Source organism: Zonotrichia leucophrys, chromosome 14, assembly GCF_028769735.1.
Source record: "Zonotrichia leucophrys gambelii isolate GWCS_2022_RI chromosome 14, RI_Zleu_2.0, whole genome shotgun sequence".
Lineage (NCBI taxonomy): Eukaryota > Metazoa > Chordata > Aves > Passeriformes > Passerellidae > Zonotrichia > Zonotrichia leucophrys.
The window spans coordinates 8232744-8245968 of NC_088184.1; the positions used below are offsets into that span (position 1 = coordinate 8232744).

At 45.3% G+C, this 13225-nt stretch overlaps 1 long non-coding RNA gene across 1 annotated transcript in view; it reads right to left on the reverse strand.

The window, feature by feature from the left end:
• Window positions 1-331: 331 nt before the first annotated feature.
• LOC135454320 (uncharacterized) overlaps window positions 332-13225 on the reverse strand; it is a 107994-nt gene continuing 95100 nt past the window's right edge. The window contains exons 3-4 of the long non-coding RNA XR_010442073.1: window positions 7271-7463; window positions 332-547 (exon numbers count right to left, since the gene is read on the reverse strand). This is a non-coding gene — a long non-coding RNA (uncharacterized LOC135454320). The remainder of the gene's footprint in view (window positions 548-7270; window positions 7464-13225) is intronic.

The following is a 13225-nucleotide window of genomic DNA, read 5'->3' on the forward strand; positions in this document are numbered from 1 at the left end:
GCTCCCCAGCACTACAAAGCAGCCTCTGAGAGTGAGCTGTCCCTCCGAGGTACAGAGATGAAAAAACCAAGATGTGAAGAACTTAAATATTTCATCACAGACTTTTCTCCATTTTGTTCTTCATTTACACTGGTAAGTTACACTTTTAAACTGAAAAAAACCCTCTAAAATATTCTTTGTTGGGATGTCAGAGTGCACGTACTTTCACTCCCTACCTCCCAGGAGTGATGAATAAATATCACCTAAACGAGTCTCCACTGGGAGTGAATGTCTGTGTCCACAGAGCTCCTCCATGAGCCACAGGCCATTTGCAGGAAGATTTCTCTGGGATTCAAAGCCAGGCTTTGAATGTAAACAAAAAGCACTGTACTCACCTCCTGAACGAGTAGCTGTGTGTGCTGAAGACACAGATGCTCTTTCAGAGCCATTTGAACCAGTGCAGGACAGGGGCATCACAAGCACAGGTCTGAGCACTGCCATGCAGACCTTCAGCCCAGACAGGGCATGGCAGGGCTCTTGGCAGGGCATCTTCAGGGAAGGACAGGGGCTGTGGGCAGAAAAACCAGAGTTAACCATGGTAACTGTTTTATAGAGGAGTTTTTTCTTTTACACGGGAAGGTTGGGAACAAATTAGAGATGGGGAAGAAAGGTCAAGCTAATAATGGAGCAGGGAAATAACAATGGGATATAAAAAAATAGCTTATGTCATAAAAAAAATCAGTCTTTCCTTTGGAATCAGTGCTTGAAGTAGGAATTGTCCAGTGGTTTACACCACCTTTCTAAATGATCCTGGGATTCAAGGAGAAAATACTGTCCCCATAAGGTTTTCCAAAGGGCACAGTTGCAGCTTCAAAGGGTAACCAGCAGCAGTCAGCTGAACACTTCATCTGTACCAACTCCAACATCATTCTGGTGAGCACAGAAAACATCAAAACCCCCTGTAGACAATAGAAGAGCCTGGAGAAGGGCTCAGTAACTTGGACCAGGGAGGACCGTTCAATAGTTAGTATCAGTTATTTATGTATGACCCTTTTCAATGGTCACTGAAATCTCTAGTAGTGTTTTCAAGGCTTCTTGGCTCTCTCCTACTTCAGCTCTGTTTCAAGAGCAGAGTTTGACACTTAAAACTACCTACCTTGATCAAGGGGCTGAAAACAGTGACCTCCAGAACTCCCTTTTAGCCTCATTTTTTTATGATTCTAGAAAAAATCTATTTGCTTTCAGTGAAATTTAACACTGAGATTTTTAAAGGTATGTCAGATTTAGGTTGCCATATGAAAGAATTTAGAAGAACATTTGGTTCCTAAATCCCATGCACTCTAACAATTCCCTGACCATTTCTTAAAGGTCAGTGTAATTTTTCCTTAGCCCTAATGATCACAAGTGAAAGTTAGAAACCCTGCTGCTCGGTGCCCAGGAACCAGCCCCAATACTGGTCCCTTTTAGTGCTATAAACTCATTGCTAATTGCAGCAGTGACACAACTGGAAGTGCTGAAGGGGAGATTATTGTAGCTGCAAGATGCCACTGTGCTGGCTGAAGCACTCTGCAGGAGCTAATGCCTCGATTAAGCTTTCCAACATCTGCTCAGAATGCAGCACAAGGGGGCTGGAGCCAGGCACTGCTGCTGTGAAATCAGGCAGCACTGGGGAATTCCAGAGTCTGTAACCACTGCAGGGAAGGGCCCGTGGCTCCACAGCTGTGGGGGAATGTGGGCCATGGGCAGGAGTCACTGTCTCTGCTGAGAGATGTCCTGGCTTCGTGTCTGAGGCTCTGCTGCCACTGCAGCGGGTCCTGCAGAGGGGAAGGCAAAGCTCAGGCTGTGCCAGCCAGGAGGGACAGATGGAGCAGCTCCAGAGCTTCAGGGGGCATCTCCCCATGCTGGACACTGCACAGGCACTTGCCACCCCACAGGAGGGTGATGTGGCTCCTCGAGCCTGTCTATCTCACGCCAGGGTCTGCCCCTGTGCTGCACACACCAAAATCAGAGCAAGCTGGGCTGCTCCAGCTGGGAATGTGCTCATCTGGAATGTCAAATGCAAGAGGCCACTGACACCATGGATCACAAAATGGTACAAATTCCTGCTTTCCCCTTCTGACACCACATGGTTTGGGAGAATGGTCTGCAGAAAGAGGCTTGTGGCTGGCAGATGACCTGAACATCTGGCCAGAGATGTTCATGTACCAGGCAAGGCACATGTAGCTACTGGAACTGAATGCAGAGTCATTCAGTGTGTTAGAGAGAAAAGATCTAAAGGCAAAACAAAATGCTTTTCCCAATACTGATTTTACCCCGAGAGGGTAAGGTGCTCCAGCAACTCACCTTGTGCATGGTGTGCTCAGGTGGTGCATGATCCAGACAACAGAGACAAAAAATCCAGGATCCAGAAAAGGAAATGATCATTTTCAAAGCAATTTTTAATTATTTCATACATATGTTTGAACTTTCAGACTGCCCTGGGAACGTAGGTTAAAATCAACAACTTCTTCCCATTGCTGCTTGCTGCATTTAACCTTCACTGAGGGAAAAAAATACCCACAGTAATCCCATCAAGAAGTTGCTCTTCCCAATGAAGGAAAACTGCATGATTACAAAACTAGAAAAGGTAAAAAATTATACAGATTACAAACACTTAAAATGCCTGCAAGGAAGCAGCTGGGCTTAATGTTGAATATTATCAACCAAGTGCATTTCCACTGAAAAGCCTTTATATTCTGCAAGATTACAAGCCCAAAAGCTCAGTCCTTAGAGTTTGCCTGGATATTCTACAAATACATATGTAACCATTACTTAATTCCTTTTTAAGAGCACTACACAAGAATTTCTAGGGTGAACTACCAATTTCCACAATCCTAAATCACTTCTTCCAGTGGGATTTTCAGGATGGAAAGCTGCCCATCACCAGCAGTTAGGGGGTGCCTGACCCCTCACAAACAGTGTCAGCAGGAAGACCACAAAGTGATAGATGAATCCCTGTGAACATAATGAGGATTGGCAGGAACCTTTCTCCAGCCTGTTGCTGTGCAAGCAGAGCCCACCCTTCCCCGAGCTCCAGGGCACTGGCTCTGGTTTCATGTTCTCATGCTGTCCCAGCAGCTGCCCCGAGCACAGCCAAGCCTCCCCCACGTTTGGAGCCAGAGGCAGATGTGCTGAATTACTGAGAGAGCCTGCTCTTGAGGGTTTTCCAGGGTGGTTGGAAGCTGAAAGCAATGAAAATTTAAAGAGAGTTTCTGCCTGCTTGAGACTTTCACCCTCCTGTTTGAAAAGTGAATGAGGTAAAATCACTTGGAAAAAAAATAATATACATGACACTTTCTTCTCCTTTCTTCACATGACTCCTGTAGCTTTCCTCATTCCAAAACCACCTTTTCTTCCATTTTCTCACAGACTCTCCTGGCTTCACTGTGCCCTTTCCATAGACTCTGAGCCCATCACTCCCGCTTTTCTCCTTACCCTTTTCAATCTGGTTAAATTTGCTTTTTCCTCACAGACCATTTCCAAGCAGTCCTTCCTTACCTTTCCATATTCTCACTCTCCAGTTATTTGCAAAACTCAATCAAAACCCAAAGCTTTCTTTCTAGGACTGTAACAATTTTGTTTTCCCAATTTCTATGTGGTTTTTTCCCCTGTTAAGTGCTTTTCAGTGCTTTTTGCATGACTAACACCAGACACAGAGCTGATCTCTGTTAAGCAATAGTGTCCAGCCTGAGAGTCGCCCAGGTGTAAAGAGTAATCCTCGACATACTGGTCTGGGCTCCAGCTCCCACTTGCACTCATGCACCCAGAAGGCAGCAGGACAGCAGCCTGCAGCCCATTTTGACTTTTCCCGACATTTTTCCCCCCATGAACTGATTCCAGTAATTTATCTAGGCACTGGCCCCACTTAATCCACAGTCTCTTCTGTCCATTGGACTGAACAAGAATCTATTTCCCATAAAAGTTATCTTAGTTCTTTAGAAGGTTGCCACCTTTAAGAACAACTGACATCCCTCATTACGTATTACTGAGTTATTTCTTAACTTGACAATCATTTGCCCAAAAACTGAACCCAAGTACCCCAAAGGTACAACTAAAACATGAAAGAAATGCACCCAGAAGGAGCACACCTCCCAAAAATGGAATTCCAGGATGGTCAAACTAAAAAATGCTAGAAAAATAAGAGAGACCATAGGACTACAGAGAAGAAAGGAAACCCTGGACTTCATTTTCTGATATTATAAGGTTATGAGGGAATGAGATTGGCCCAGCTTTCCAGAATGAGCAATGGGACAAGCTGAAAAAGATTTTGCTGTGGTCTCACTGGCACAAACACTAGAATTTCCACAGATGAATGAAGAAATAGAAGGTGGGAGGTGGTGTGTCATAGATGAAGAAAAATATCTGACCACTTCTTAATCTTATCCAACACCATGTAGAAAAGATCAGTCCCACAGACTCCCGTGGGACACTGGTATACCCTCCTGAACCCACTGGAGTGACACCAGGAGCTGGCTCAGCCTTCTTTCCTCACTCTGGAAAGATGAGGCTGAGCAGAGCTCCCTGGCCCAGCTGTGTCCTCAGCACTGACAGAAAGTGCAGACACCCAGCCTGAGTCATCTGCCAGCTGATGTAAGAGCCTGGAGAGATTCCAGAGCTCCTGATGGAGACCAGGAATACCCACAGCAGGGTGAACTGCCATGGGATCCTCCTTTCTGAGTTCTTCTTGCAGTGACAGGAAATTCAAACCAGATAGGAAAGGGTGCTAAAATTATTCATGTATGTGATGCATTTAGAGACATCTGGGGTTTGGATGGGAGCATCATCATGGGAAGATGACTGCTCACTTCTTAATGGGGTGAGGGCCACGAGGAGGAGAGAACAGGCAGCTGTGTGTGCTATTCCCTGCCCCAGCATCTCCTGAAAGTGAGCTGCTGGCCTCCCAGGCACACCTGGTGGGGTACTCTCACATTTTCACAAGCTTTGTTTGTTAGGAGCAGTGTCATGACAGGTGAACACACATATCCATGGAGGCAGGTCATCCAGAGGTGTCACCACCCAAAGAGAAGAGATGAGAAAAGACAAGGGTAGGGCCAGGTAGATGGAAGACTGCAAAGAAATTACAAGTGACGCATTAATTAATGTGCCATCAAGCATTTCCATCACAGGAGCAGCTGAGGCTCTGTCAGGTTGGTGGGGGGGGGTTGTGGAGAACAAGCTGAGAGATTGAACAGATTTCAGAGAACAATTGCTTGCAACAGGCACATCAGTTTTGGAGAAATACATGCCAGCAGTCCCTGGAGGTCCAGGCAACACCCAGGCGTTACTGCTGGATTAAAAATTTCATGTTGAAACACTGGAGTTCAACTCTGGGGGAAAAAAAAGTTGCAAATGCCTGTCTTAGCTCTCATTTTAAAAACCCTTGATGAAGAGGGAGGAAAAAATATATGATATTTGTGATTGAACCAAAATGGGACAAGACCCACTGGTTCCCCACAGGGCACACACACTGGGTGTTAGGCTGTCCTGCAGCAGCAGCCACAGTGAATATAAATGCCATGGGTTGAGGAGATTTATAGCAAACCTTTCAAAGCCCATCAACTACTGTAGTTAACATACAGACTGCTGTTAATGCAACTGTGTAATTTAAGCCTCAAACTTTTTCTTAGCCAGAGAATTCAAATAAATTTCTAAAAACCCCACGCATAAACACTGCCAAAATTAAGACTTACAAATAAAAGTTATCAGATGTTCAAGCCAAATTCGCACATGCAGTGAGCAGATACCTTGAAGTCAAGGTACTTTGTGAAGCCAGGAGAACACGAAGGAATGGTGGGACTGTGGGAAGCTTTATCTGGGCCATTTCATTGGAGTGTGTTTGGCTTGGTCCCCTCTCAGTGCCTGCCCCAGTGGTGCCAGCTGGCACAGAACCACAGCAGCCCTGCAGCCTCCTCCCAGTGCCTGCAGCGCTGCCAGACACACAGCCCAGCCCCATGGCCCTGCCAAGAGCTCCAGGCAGGATCCTCAGACACACAGCCCAGCCCCATGGCCCTGCCAAGAGCTCCAGGCAGGGCCCTCAGACACACAGCCCAGCCCCATGGCCTGGCTGAGAGTTCCAGGCAGGGCCCTCAGACACACAGCCCAGCCCCATGGCCTGGCTGAGAGCTCCTGGCAGGGCCCTCAGACACACAGCCCAGCCCCATGGCCCTGCCAAGGGCTCCAGGCAGGATCCTCAGACACACAGCCCAGCCCCATGGCCCAGCTGAGAGTTCCAGGCAGGGCCCTCAGTCACACAGCCCAGTCCCATGGCCCTGCCAGGAGCTCCAGGCAGAGCCTCTGAGGGTCTGCAGAGCCTGGAGCAGCAGGGAAGGGCCAGTGTGGCAGGGACATGGCCCCTGCTCCAAGAGGGGACATGTCCTAAAGGGTGTCTGCCAGCTCTCACTGTTCCCATCCTGGTCCCACAGAGCACCCAGCAGCAGCCAGGGATTCACATCACTGACACACCCTGAGCAAATCAGACTTGGGACAAACCTGGGGGAAGCCACAGAGAGAGGCCAGGGAGCAGCACCCCTGCTCAGGAGGAACAAATCTACCAGAGATTAGTATTTCATGGCACTTTGGATAAAGAGTGAGAAAATTAAAGCAATCCCAGTGAATCTGGGCTGTGAGAAGATTGCTCCACCTAGGGAGGTGGGGTGAGTTTTGCAGTGGGAAGTTTAAAATATTCAGAAAGGCAGCTGCCTGCCAGGGTTATGTGGCTTGCTTAGGTTGCTGTAGATTTTTTTCTTATCTGCCAATGAAATTTCCCAGTGCCTTTAGCTAAATTAAAAACAAGAAGCCAAAGAAACAAATACCCTGCCCATCTGTGCCTCTCATCACACCCTTCACAGAAACACAGCAATTAGTGTTTTCCCTTTCAAACATCCTCAAAGGTCAGACCCCTTCTCCCTCAGTCACCACCATGGCAGGCGGAGCCCTCTGTTCATTTCCCAATACTAAGACCAACATTTGGCATCTGAATTGCTTTCAAGAGGGCATCAAGGCTTTCAGAACCTGCCACTTCCCTTAAGGCTATTTCAAGGGGATCCCAGAATGTTTAGAAATTGAAACTATGCCATGAAGTGGCAATTCATGAAAGAATCACTGCAGGAAGCACCTTCAAAACTAGAGCAGTGAGCCCATCACTAGGCATAGATGAAGCTTCAAGTGCTGTAAAATGCCCTTTGAGTAATTTCCCCACAGGTCAGTAGGCTGCAGCCTGCAGAATTGCTGTGAAATGATAAGCAGCTCCCACCTGGCAAATGTGAGCGAACAGACGGCACCTCAACAGGAGAGCAGCGAGGCTGGTTGAGGTTCCTTCTTGTTTGGCAGGTTTCCAGGTGTGAAATTCAAGAGTGCAGCTTTCCACTCTGCCTTGCTTTAGTCAGCAGTGCCATTCTGTGCCCTCTCAGCACCTGTGACCCTCTCCATGTGTCTTTCCTGGGAGCCTAAGAAATGGTTAAATATCTGTGAGTGAGGGATGCTGTTGGCAAGGGGTGACACCTGCCCTTCAGTATGCACACCCTGCTCCCACTGTCAAGGTGGATCAATGTTTAATGCAGCAGCCTTGACAGAGTGCTGCTAATAAAGATGCAGTGAGCAAACAACTAAAACATCTGAAATAGCAAGGCCACGTCACAGCTTGCTCTTCAGAGATCTGAGCCACTCTGCAGTGAATTTATGGGAGGCATCTTGAAAATGTATGAATAAAGGCCCCATCCTGCATCTGTGCCTCAGGTAATGTTACCCACTTCCATCCACAGGTCAGGGCAGTGTGGAATGCAGGAGACACGTGGCCACCCACTTGTCCTGACCCCTGGTGCATGAGGAAAGGGAGACAGTGGCACTGGTGTCCCTGCACTCTGTTCCTGACACTGACAGTGCTGGGCTGTAGGTAGAGCACATCCCCTGGCCAGTGTGGGAGAGGTAAGAAAACTATACACACACCCCTCTCTCTTTTGCTCAGGTTACCTTCTTGAAAATTGCCTTTCACAATTTGCTTTCCTTTTAGAATATTTGTTTGTCCAGGCCAAACAAGCCCTCAGGCCCATAAGCTCATCAACACAAACAACACAGCTAATTCTTTGCCTTTAAGGCACTGTGCTCTTTGAGCAGTTTACTAATACTGATAAATAAGGTTTTATTCTCTGTATTAAGAACAAATTTTATTCTCTCTCTGTATTAAGAACAAAAAGAAAATACACCAAAGATTTTTTTTTTTTTAGTTCCAGGGATTTATCCAGACATCTGGATGCTTTTTTGCAATTTCTCCAGATTTTCTTGGCCAGTACATTTTGCTGGAAATCATGAGATTTCCAATGGATTTTTGGTTTTCATCCAATTGGAAATACAGCAGGAGGAGTTTTTCCCTCCCAGCCTTCCAGGACTTCTAGTTCATGTGCTGGCTGGAATCAGCAAGTATAGAGGGGCATAAAAAGAAAGCCTTGATTAAGAAAAGCTGAGGAAATATTTGTACTTCAAAGGTATCTTTCCAGCTTGGGGTGATGGTTCTAATTAGTTTCTAGTGAAGCAAAGCTGATGAAGCCTTGCTTTGTGGGGCTGTTTAGATGACCGTTCACTGCAGACTAGGACACTGAGGAGGGAAGATCTAGGTCTGTGCCAAGCTCGTGGTTATGATCAGATAGTGTGTCTGATGGGCATCTGAATTACCCAGTTCTTAATTAGAAAGGGTTATTAGCTCAGAGTCTGAGCCTCTCCATCTCCAGCCTCCAGGTCTCTCTCAAGGACACCTGCTGGGATTGCTTTTGCCACCTATTTTGCAGCATGGATGGAGGGCAAGGAGATGACTGCTCTGAGCTCAGTGGTGTTTTCTGTCATGCCACCCTCCCACAAAAGCATGGAGGAAAGTGGAACAGTGGAAAGGGAGCAAACTGTGGTGATGGGGGGGCAAGGCAAAGATCAGAAACGCTTATGTGGCAAAAAAGGAAATAGCAAAAGGAGAAAGAGATGGAGGAGATATGGTCTGAGACAATGGAATAATTTCCAAACACGCGGCCTCTTTCCACGTTTCTCCAAAATCAGTCGAAATCTGGAAAGATACAGTAAAAGATAAAGGACCAAATCCAAACAGGACAGAGGAGGGGAAAAAAAATCAAGGTCAAACTGCAGGAGCAAGTGAAGCACCATGCCAAAGTGGGGAAAGGCATGGGCCATCTGGTGAGTTGTGTCCTCCTACAGAGGCACCACTGTTGGCTTGGTAGCACCCTGATGTCCCTGTCCCCAGCAGCTATCAGTGGGTCAGCTTCAGCACAGCCACAACCATCCCACAGCACAACTCTGCTGGAAACTCCTTCTCTGTGCACCAGTCCCACTTCCAGGAAATCTGCTTTTACTGCTTTTTGTAAAGACAGGATTCCAGGAAAACAGATGTCATGCACTTGGAAGAATTTTGCATTATATTTAATTTCATCGCCGCGTGGTGAGCCTACAGCGAGTTTCAACCAGAGCAAGTGATAGAGAGTTTGCAAAACTTACTTTCTATAGAACATAAAACCCCTCTGAAACTTTAACTGAGAATCACTCACAACATGTTTAAGGCTGCCAAAGCCATCAAAGCTAACCAGAATTCATTAAGAGAGAAAATAAGATTGTAATTAATTAACTTATTGAAATTATGAATCAAGGACTACACAGAAAAGGCTATGCATCACTTTGCAAGTTATTCATTTAATCAAATAACTGGGCTGAAATATTTGCATTACTAATTGCACCAGAAAGTGCTGATCACAATGTTTAATAAACCCAAATTGTTAATTCCACAAACTCTATTTCAAGTCTGAGACATTCATACACAAAGTTCCACTGGTATAAAGAAGTTCTGGGGCTGTGTCCCTAGAAATTCAAACAAAAGATTCTTCCAGAGCACTCTAACACATGGTCAGAGGAACAGCTGGAACCTCACCCATATCATGCCACTCTCTTCTTCTGCAGAAGGTTCAGGACAAGGGGGTTGTTGTGACAAGTCCTAAGCACAGCCTACAACCCAACAAGAGGACCCTGACTCTGCAGTAACCAACAAGCAATTAACCTTCACAGTTCCTGGTTAAATTAATCCTGGTAGGAGCTCCCCACTAAGAGCTGTTTCCACAGGCACCACCCAAACCCTCAGCTGCACCCCAGCTCCGGCACTCAGCCTGGCCCCACCCGGGCTGGGCTTTGGGGACATTGTCCTGGCAGCCCTGGGGTGTTGTGGCTGCTCCAAGCCCTCTCCTGCCCCATTCCTCTGCCATTCCCTCCCAGCCCCAACCAGCCCCTGGCACTGCTAGCAGGGGCAGGCAGGAGCCCCTGGCTCCAGAGCAGCCTTTGGGTGCCCCCTCCCAGCCCACTCTGCTGCAAGGACTGGTTTTATTGCCTTGGATCCCAAAACCACTGACAGATCTTGTGATTTTTATGTGTTCCCCCTCTGAATGTTTTATCAAGCTGTTACACTTCTCACTCCAGGCACATGGAAACACACCAGCCAAACTAATTTTCACTTTCTGGCAAACAAAGGTTCCTCTACTTTGCCTAAAACACCCTAATTTTATTTTGACTCTGCTATTTGCCACTTTTATATCTCTGTTATTTGTGCTTTTCACTGATTTGGGACTTTTTGGCTTTGTGGATAAAGCAGCAGAATGACAGTAACACTGAGGCATGAGGCCTCTCAAACTGCCTCAAATCAGAATAATTCAATTCAGCCATTTGATACAATTGCCAGGTTATTAATATGCCAAGTACAGAGCTTCATTGCTTCAACTTTTCCCCGAGTTGCAGACATACTTTACAAGCAATAGACCTGTATGGTTTTGTTTGGAGACACTGAGATGTAGTTTTTGCCCTTTTGTCTTTTCTGCTCTTTTTTTCCCCATAGATCTATTTGCTAAAATAAATTGAAATTGGGTAAAAGAATATAAGGCACAATTTATACTAGATATATCTGCAATTACTAACTCTGAATTAAACATATTCCTTCATGAATAATGAAGCAGAAATAGGCCAGAGGAAAAATGAGATAAGATCTTCAATCCATGTATTTTTAATTGCTTCATTATCTAAAATTTGGTATGAATAGCAGTGGATACAGTTTGCTGTTAATGCACAAAAAGAAATGAGAATTTTCAACCAAATCACAAAAGGCTATCAAAAATTAATTTTGTGTGCTGTGATCATTGAAAATGTAAGTGATTTTGTGGCAGAGTGACATAAAAAATACCATTTATATGCTAATAATGAACAAGTCATATTTTTTCATTTTGATGCAAAATAAATTTTATTTTCATTTTAATGAACTGTAATGAATTATAAGCTGTTTCTTTTTATCTTCAAGTAAAAGCTGGGGAAAAGATAATGGAAGGTTGACAAGAAGATTGCCCCTGAATGAAAATAGGATGGAGCAGAGCATGACCCTTGCTTTGACCTGTTAAACTCCTCTGCTGACTTGGCAAAGCTGCCACTTAGGCCCAAGGTGAGCACTGCCCATCATTGGGCAAAAGAGAGAAAATCCTCCACACTGGGTGGAAAACTCCACCTTTATTTCACACCAACACAAGAATCCTGAGAAGGGAATCTGCCATGCTCTCATCCATGGAGATGGAGCAGCTACAAGCTCAGGGATAACTTCTGTATCCACAGATAAAAGCACAAGGTACACTCGTTATATTGGCAGTCCCTAACTCTGAATTAAACATGTTCCTTCATGAATAATGGAACTCAAAAAGGCCAGAGGTACTGAGGAATCTGATCCAAAGTCTATTAAAGCCAATGAAATGTCTTGCATTGATGCATACCCTGTTAATAAATAATTATGGGAATTTTTTTGCAGTAGTTCCTAGAAGCACCAGGCAGAACCAGAATGTTTATCACTTCAATTGCTGCACACAACACAAGAGATGGTCCTGTCCTAAGGGCATTACAGTGCAAGGATAAGGTAAGAGATAGTGAGCTGGGTAAGGGCAGGGAACCCAAACAAGCCCTGAGATTGTTGTGCTCAGCAATTATGTGCAGCAGGCTGGGCACAGCAGCTGCTCCAACACTTCTGAAACAGTCAAGCATGTACCAACACCAGCTGAAATCAATAGATATTGCATACATTAAACACCCAGGAAAACCCAGCTCAGCTTTTTAAAATGAGCCAACCATAATGGAAAGCTTGCTTGACAGTGCTTGTCTTGTACTCACTGCTCCTCATTCACACTGGGGACTTTCCTCAGGGTACCTGAGAACAGCCTGCTCCATTTGCAGCCAACTTCTTTGCACCTCTCTTTTGTGGAAATGCCCACACATAATCAAATTCCAGCTTTAGCTTCCTTCTTGGGGCCTTCTGCATGTTATTTAAAACAACCTGTTGTGCACAGTGTTGCTGTGTTCAGCACTGCTTCACCTACAAATGCACCGTGCTTCTGCACCAGCCTCACACACATCTGCAGAGGGTGCTGCTGTCTGGGGGATTTCAGAACACCTACTCAAGAGGTTACAGTGCTTGTAGGTTCCAATTTGCACTTTTATGCATGATAATACCTTTAAGAAGCTCATTTTAAATAACTCCATCTCAGGAAGAACCCTTCTGCTTATTATTTGTACGGGACTAGTAGCTGCAACACATTGGTGGTTGTTTATTAAACTTTGCCTTGAAAGAGTTAAATCTTGGCAGAAGGACTCATAGCAGTGGACATAAGTTACAGTACAGGAAATGATGATATTGTATATGTATCTCATAGATTCCAGGAGTCTATATTAGGAAAAGTATTTCACCCTGAAGGAGCTCATCCACAGCTCCCTGCTGGGCCCATCATCACCCCATCCTTGGGATCTGAGCTCGCCTCAGAATATCACACACATCTGCTCTGTGCTCATTTGTGCAAATATTTACTCACAAGGCTTTGATTGTTGAGAGTTTTGTTATTTTTTTTTTCCTACAAGTTTTACCTTTGTTACTCCTCTATGAATGATGCACTTAACAGGATAAAAAATGCAGTAAGTAGCATTTTATCATGGCCAACTGCTGGGTGAAGCAGGCAGTGATCAAAACCATTGCAACTCTGCCCCTAGGTCTCACCAAAATAGTTTTAAAAATAACCTGGGTAAAATTATGAAAGACATGAAGTTTTGCTTAAGAAACAAACTACTGAGCCAGTCTCCACACAAAAAAACTAAAAAGAAGTCAGAGTTATTTGACAGCCCAAGTCAGGATATTTCTGCAGGTGATTCT